Genomic DNA, 7,182 nt, shown 5'->3' with positions numbered 1-7,182 from the left:
ACAGGAACCACCGCCCTGATCTCTCCATGAGTTTTGAAACAAAACAAGCGCTCGCACTTCTTCTGGGAAAAAAAACCAAAAACATAAAGTGTGTTTACGCAGGTTCGAGGTCAGCTACTCGGAGGCTGATTGGATCCACTCTGCTGTGTGTTTTCAATCATTAGAGCTGAGACAGAAGTATTTACAGCATCGATGGACATTTAGCACCACAGCATCGCCCCCCCCCCTCTCCTTTGCATATCCGCCCTCATGGCGCGCTGGATTGGGGGGGAAACGAATCTGCTTCATCACGATAAAAGACATCGATTATGCAATAACACATAATTAGGATAGTGATTCACTCTGCCACACATGACAGTTAACGCCCGCGTCTCAAACGGTGACAAATGGCCCCCTTTAAGTGTGTGCGGCTTTTGTTTTTCCAGTTTCATCTTTTGCTCATCGGGATTAGTCTCATTAAGATCAGAAATCACTTTTTATAAGCGACGGCGGCGGCGGCACGTTTGGTCGCAGACGGGAAGCAATAAAGACAATAAACGACACGTCATAAAAAAAAAAAAACAAGTGAGAAAAAGATGGAAGACTCTCACAAACACAGGAATGGATTATACATGTGCCATAGCTGTTGACTAACAGAGCCCTGTGTCTGCATGTGACGCGCGACTCCCTCTGCATTTCACCCTGTCGACCTTCCTCCTGGTACACAAATATTGCTCATTACATGGGGGTTTATGTGCTCGATATAGCCATTGACCCTCAGCCTGCCTCTGGCTCCCGCCTCTCCCCTCCTCATCTCCTCCCTGTCGATGGCTAGTTACCAACGGGGCAGTAAATTATAGCGGCTGGGCCGGGATTAGGTATGAGAGAGGGGGGATGTCTGAGAGGCAGAGCAGAGGAGGATGCACAAACACACACACACTCAAATACACACATACCCACACATGATGATTGTCTTCTTCGTATGCCAGACAACTCTACATTTTAGTGCTCCTCCCCCTCCTCCACCTGCAGATTGTGCTATCAATCAATCCAATTTCCTGTTGGCCTTTTTTTTTTTTTTTTTTTTTTTAATTTTTATGTTTGCAGACGCACATGCAGCACGCAGCTCGTTATGAAGGCAGGAAAGGAACATTTTCACAGCTCTTCAGACGGCAGACTACACGTTTTTGAAAAGAGGTGATATTTTTTTGTCAAAATATGTTAATTTTCCTTAAAACAATTGACAAAAAATGTGCTGGCATCTATTATTTACATATGTTACCAGAGAGAATCATCTTGTTGAATTCTTTATTCACAATAGTTTGCTAAAATAAGTCACTTTTCCTCGTGCGGTCTAATTGCTTCACATAAAGACAATTTTTCATGTAAAGGTGCTGTTTGTATAAAAGTTGATCATCGCTTTGGGATGGAGGAATTTGAATTTCTTATCCAAAGCTACGTAATGCCCCTTTAATGCTGAAAATGAACATTTCTGCAGCTGTTCAGAAGAAATGAATGTGAGGACGTGTTGATGAGAGTGTGATTCACTCTGTCATGTCTGACAGGTTCAGTGTTTGGAAAGAGGTGTCATTTGTTGCTCAAAATATGTTAATTTTCCCTAAAAATGCACAAGTAGTTGCAATATTTACATATATTTTGTTTTCTCTAATTACTTCCCCCTCGTGCAAATTTTGGAAACATGTCTAATCACGTAATGACTCAATTTTTCACTTCAAAAGCGCACGTGGGAGTAAATGACTTGCTAAGGTCGATATCTTTTTTTTTTCTTTTTTTTTTTTTTGCAGTGCTTGTCGGGGGGTAAGAGGAGCCTGTAGTCTTAATATAGGGGATGACCTCAGCGGTGTCCTTTCCTCGGCTCCTACTATAGAGCGTCTGTGCACACATGGACTCATGCTCAAGGCAGCCGATGGAAATAGAATTGCTAAAGGGATTTCTCCAGCAAATGACATGGAAAACATTGCCTGCTCGACTTGTGGGATAATACGTGCATCGCCTGCACGTCTCCGCACTGATATCTAATTTCTCAGGACACCAGAATCATCTTTAGCTATTTGCTTGCTTAATTAAATCAGTGTTTTCTTTTTCTTTTTTCTTTTTTTCTTTTTGCAACTTGCACCAGGAGGCAGAATATGAAATAAGCTCTCTCGACATCACGAGACGAGGGCACTTGAATATCAGGACTGTGCTGTGTTGTAGGAACAAATTCGGTCCATGACTAAACGTTAAACCAATTCAAGGCCGCTCTCTTGGTGTGACTCCAAACTATTTGGCATTCCTTTCTCAGTTTCTCCTCTGGCTGCGCGCTGCCAAAACATTTTAGAAATAATTACGTGTACTTCTGTGAAAACGCTCAGGAATCTCCATCCTCTCCTCTTTCCTCTTCCCTCCCCCCTCCTCTCTCACGTGCACAGGCAGATACGCAAGTATTCATCGTGTTTGTGTGTTCGCATGTGCAAGTGTAAGCAGCGGTGTGTGGGGTCTTTGTGTCCAGGAGTGAGGGACCTGCTCCAGTGATTAATGGGGTTCCTGTGTGAGGCACCGCGAGGCGCCGCACACAATCGCTGGGCCAGACCACAACCCCGCCAGGCTTGTCCTTCACATGAGGAGAAGAGAAAAGCGGGGGAAGGAGGGGAGGTCGGAGGGGAAAATATTCCCTCCTCGCTGTCCTTTACTCTCTCTTTCCTCCCCTCTGCCCATCCATCCTGCTTTTTCCCTCCTAAAAACAAAATCTACTCTTTTTTTTACAACCACTCCCACCCTTCTCTCCATTCTCCCTTTTCCACTGGCCCCTGTCCTCTGTTGAACTCAGGCTGTGGCACATCTACATGCACCCTAGCACACGTGCACGAGGGGGAAAAACAAATTTCAGAGAAACACACAAGGAAAAAAAAAAGAGAAAAAAAAGGAGGTAGAGGGGGAGAAAAAAGCAGAAGTGCAGCGAGAGAGAAAGATAAAGTGAATTGTCAGCACAACACGGGGCTCGGCTTTGAAGAAAAAAAAAAAAGCCGGGGTGGAGGGCGAGGAGCCCGCTGTGAATCCCTCTCCCTCCACTCCCACCTCCCCCTTCCCTGCGGTTCGGGTATGCGGCCCCTCTTCTCAGTGTTAAACAAGCCTTTTAAATAGGCTTTAACCTGGGCCCACCCTCAATGGGGCCATTGTGGGAACGGATGTGTGGACAGTAGTGCTCGGTAAACACTGCTACTTGTCCCTTTTTCTCACATTCTGAGGCCACTCTGTCGCCGGGCTCGCCCCGGAGGCCGACGCTGTTGGCGTGCATGTGTGCAAGCGAGTAGATTGGGGGGAGTGTGTGCGTCAGAGTAAGCGAGGCACAGCTGAAAGAGAACGGAGGAAGGGGGGATAGTTTGTCAGAGGAGGGGAAAGTGTGGCAACGCAAGCTAATCAGGGACAGATAACTAGTGAGATCTTAAAATTCTTCTAAACCACTGCAGTCTATGAATCTGAACGACTGTCCTTCCAGGGGTCGCTGACCACTCTCCTTACCCTGACATCAGCCCAGTCGTCATTTATTGTTAGCGCTGAACGACTGTGGACTTATTTAGTTAACCCACGTCGGTCTGGGGCTGGATTTCATTATCTTCCCTCTCCCAGGGTCTCTAATTGGGCCTCGCTGTTGTCAGCCTGGCACCTGCAGTTGGCCCGCATGTCACTGTAGCCCTGGTAACAGCAGCATGCTGTGATGCTGATTCTCCGAGCTTCAGCGACTGCTCGTCCCACTCCCCCTCCACCCACCCACCTCCGCCCTAGCCACCCCCACCTGCTCCTCCCCTGCAGTTCCCCCATTACCAGCGCCGTATTGTCCTCCATCCCCCCCAAGTGAAAAATGCCACTCATTAGACGCTACGGGGTGATTTTGTTTGACGACAAGCAAACTACTGCAGAGCCGACAGCTGAGATTTAGTTAACCAACTACGCTACAGAGCAGCTTTAATGGAGTGGGTGCACACATGACTCAGACTGTATGTTTACAGAAACATGAGTAATTGAACGCTACATTTGCATTACTCTGTGTTACCTGTCTGCCCCTGAACATAGTCGAAAGGGGTTGTTTGAAGGCTGTGTTAAAATGTAAGGAAAGCAGGAAGACCTTGTTGCCGCAGATTGTTAGGATTCCCTTTCTTGCCAAGAGTTAGGTGGAAACTTAACTCTTAACTGTGCGTCTGTACAGCTTAATGTACACGTGTCATGTATGTTTATGTCCAGTCTGTAAAATAAGATGAAAACAAAACTGTCTGAACAACTATTTAGAAGGCACAGCCAGAAGCCTGTTAGCTTAGCTTAGCATAAAGACTGGAAACAGGGGGAAACAGCTAGCCAGGCTCCGTTCAAATTTAATAAAATCTGACTACAAACCCCTGTAACACTCACAGATGAACACATTTGTGTTTAATCTGTAGTGAAACAAGTAAAAACAAAAAGGTCGGGGCTTTACAGGAGTTTTTGTGGGACTACTTTCTGGCGGGGAGCAGTGGCTCTCTGGACTCTCACATCAGCTCTAACCCTGTTTGGCTTGTGTACAGATTAAACAAACAAAATATAACATGTCTCTCATTTTAAATATTAAGATAAGTCAGCTTGCTTTAGCTAAATATTGACTATACAGATCTTAAAGGGAATGTTGAGTGTTGAGCTTAGCTTGAAAGTTAGCTCACAGCTTTTTGCTGCTGGGAGCAGTGAAACATTTTCATAGCAACTTAAACTGGAATCCCCTTTGTTTTAAACGTGGGCCCTATGTTTGGATATGTTGGTGTGTAAATGACCAATAGGTAAAGATGAAGATGGTTTTGGTGAGTTTTATTTAGTTTTTGTTGTGTGTTGAAGTGTGTGTGTGTGTGCCTTTTACTATGATAAAATTACTGGTTGTGTAAATGGAGTCTGGTGGATCTTGCGAGAGCACCATACTAGCTGCTGTTTCTGGTTAGAGAAAGAGGATTTTACTCTGTGGCAACAAGGTTTATCTCTGTGGGGAACATTTTCATGATCTTTTCACACGCTTAGAATATAAATTTGAGCAGTGACAGTGACAAACACAAGCCCGTCCAGTGGACGGGTTAAGTTGCTGCCAGCTGAGGTGATCTATTCCACACGGTCTGAAACTTTTTGTACCTATTCAACACTTTAATGATAATTTTACTAGCTGGTTTGCTTTCACCCTGACACAAGTCGTATTTCTTAGTCACAAATAGTCTACCATGCATCAGTTTTGTTTATCACTTCAATGGCAAACATGCACAAAACCAAAAGTACAGAAAGAAAACCACACAGGAACAGAGGAATCTAAAAACTGATGAGTAACTCAGCTTTTTTTCTGCTGAGTTGTGATTACTACGTTGTTATTTGTCTCAGTAAGTTAGACCGCAAGCAGACTGTTGACACTTGACCCACAAATGATTCTTAAGAATCCTCTTGCGGACGTAATCGGTTTGCTGCTATTGCCGGAAATGTCTGTTTTTTGTTTTTTTTTTCTTTCCAAGCATCACCTATTTCGACAGTGTGAGATGCCGTACGCTTTGAAATTGTCACACAGACAATGAGAGCAGCAAAAAAGGAGGAAGTGCAGTTTGTGACGGGAAACACGGCAGCGTGCGGTTTCCTTCTCCTTGAGTCAAGTGAGAGTGTGACACGACGAGGGACTTCCATCACACTCGGTCGGATTCTCACCTTTCTGTGGCAGAGAAACAGCTTTTCAATTCTTGGTGAAAGAGATTATCTTCCTGTAAATCGTGTCTGTAATAACACCGACAGATATCACTGTAACATTGTGAAGGTATGAGAGCAGGAAGAAGAAAGTTACCCATGTACAGATATGTAAATAACTTGTTTTCTTAAAGGAGCAATATGTAGTTTTTAGATTTTCACTCAGTCTAAAAACTACTTGACAAAACAATCTGTCTTTGGTTTTATGACTGAATAAATTGAATGAACACAGTTGCCTCAAATGACAGCACAGTGTCATCCTGTTTTGACATTTATATGTGGCGGACCCTGCCACCTTTATAGCTTCATACTGTCATCTGGGGAACTTATTTTCCTTTGAGAACAGCTTCTTGATTCAGTTGTGGAAAAAGTAAATATTTCCGAGTTTGTTTTACCATTAATATTATGAATATTTCTGAGTTTTAATTTCTCCTCCAAAACTACGTAGTGCCCCTTTTTTAACTGCACGATGGCTTAAAAATTAGCCAAAACACTTACGTCAGGTGGTTGAGTTTCACCATTTCATGTGATTTTGCATTAATCTTGGCTGCAACTTGTGCTTATTTTCATTATTAATAAATCATTTAGTCTGTAAATGTTTTTAAAAAATGCCCATCCTGATTTCCCAGAGCTCAAAGTGACATCCTCCAAAACACAAAAAACACTTCATTTAATGTCAAAATCTGTTAAAGAGGAGCAGCAAATTCTTCACATTCATGAAGCTGCAACCAGCAACTGTTTGATGTTTTTGCTTTACCGACACAGTTGGTGATTCATTTTCTTTCACTGAACACTATGTGCACATGCAGGATCATTTATGAGTGTGACTCCAGTGTTATCAGCTCTGTATCAGTGTCTGTCTGAGCGCTTCCTGTGCCACAGAGGCCTCTGCCTTTCTTTGAAAGCACGTGTGCTGCATGTAAACACATCAATGAGGAAGTGCTGCAGTAAAAGGAAAATAAGCAGATGAGGGCTTTCGCTTTTGTTGTCTGGCACGCCACCGGGCTAATATCTCCGTATCCACTCCCGCACTACGTCTTTTAGCACTGTTATGTAGCCATAAAGCACAGATTGCCATGTATTGATTTCTGCACGATGCAGGGAGCCTTCAAGACCAATAAATTCTTGAAGACATGTGTCCCGACAACACTGCTGCTGCTGCTGCTGCTGCCCGCGTGCTGACAACACAGTCTCATAGTGATTTTGGGGGAGAGTGTGACGGCCGCTAAAGAGTCTCCGATGATCACAGCGTCTTTGTGATGAAGCAGGAGAGATAAAGGCCAAACCGCAGGGTCCGGCGTAGGAAGTGAGGTTTAGTTCAGTCATGTGAATAACAGGCCTGAGTATTGGTGAGGGATGTGCTGGAGGCAGGGGAGCCGTGTCACTCAACATTAACCCTTTCAGCACCATTTTTTTTTCTTTTTTTTTTACACACCTCTTTTTTTTTTTTTTTACGCATCCTGTTTT

Source organism: Acanthopagrus latus, chromosome 19 (genome assembly GCF_904848185.1).
Source record: "Acanthopagrus latus isolate v.2019 chromosome 19, fAcaLat1.1, whole genome shotgun sequence".
Lineage (NCBI taxonomy): Eukaryota > Metazoa > Chordata > Actinopteri > Spariformes > Sparidae > Acanthopagrus > Acanthopagrus latus.
The sequence above is the reverse complement of the archived record's forward strand: the minus strand, read 5'-3'. Positions refer to the sequence as shown.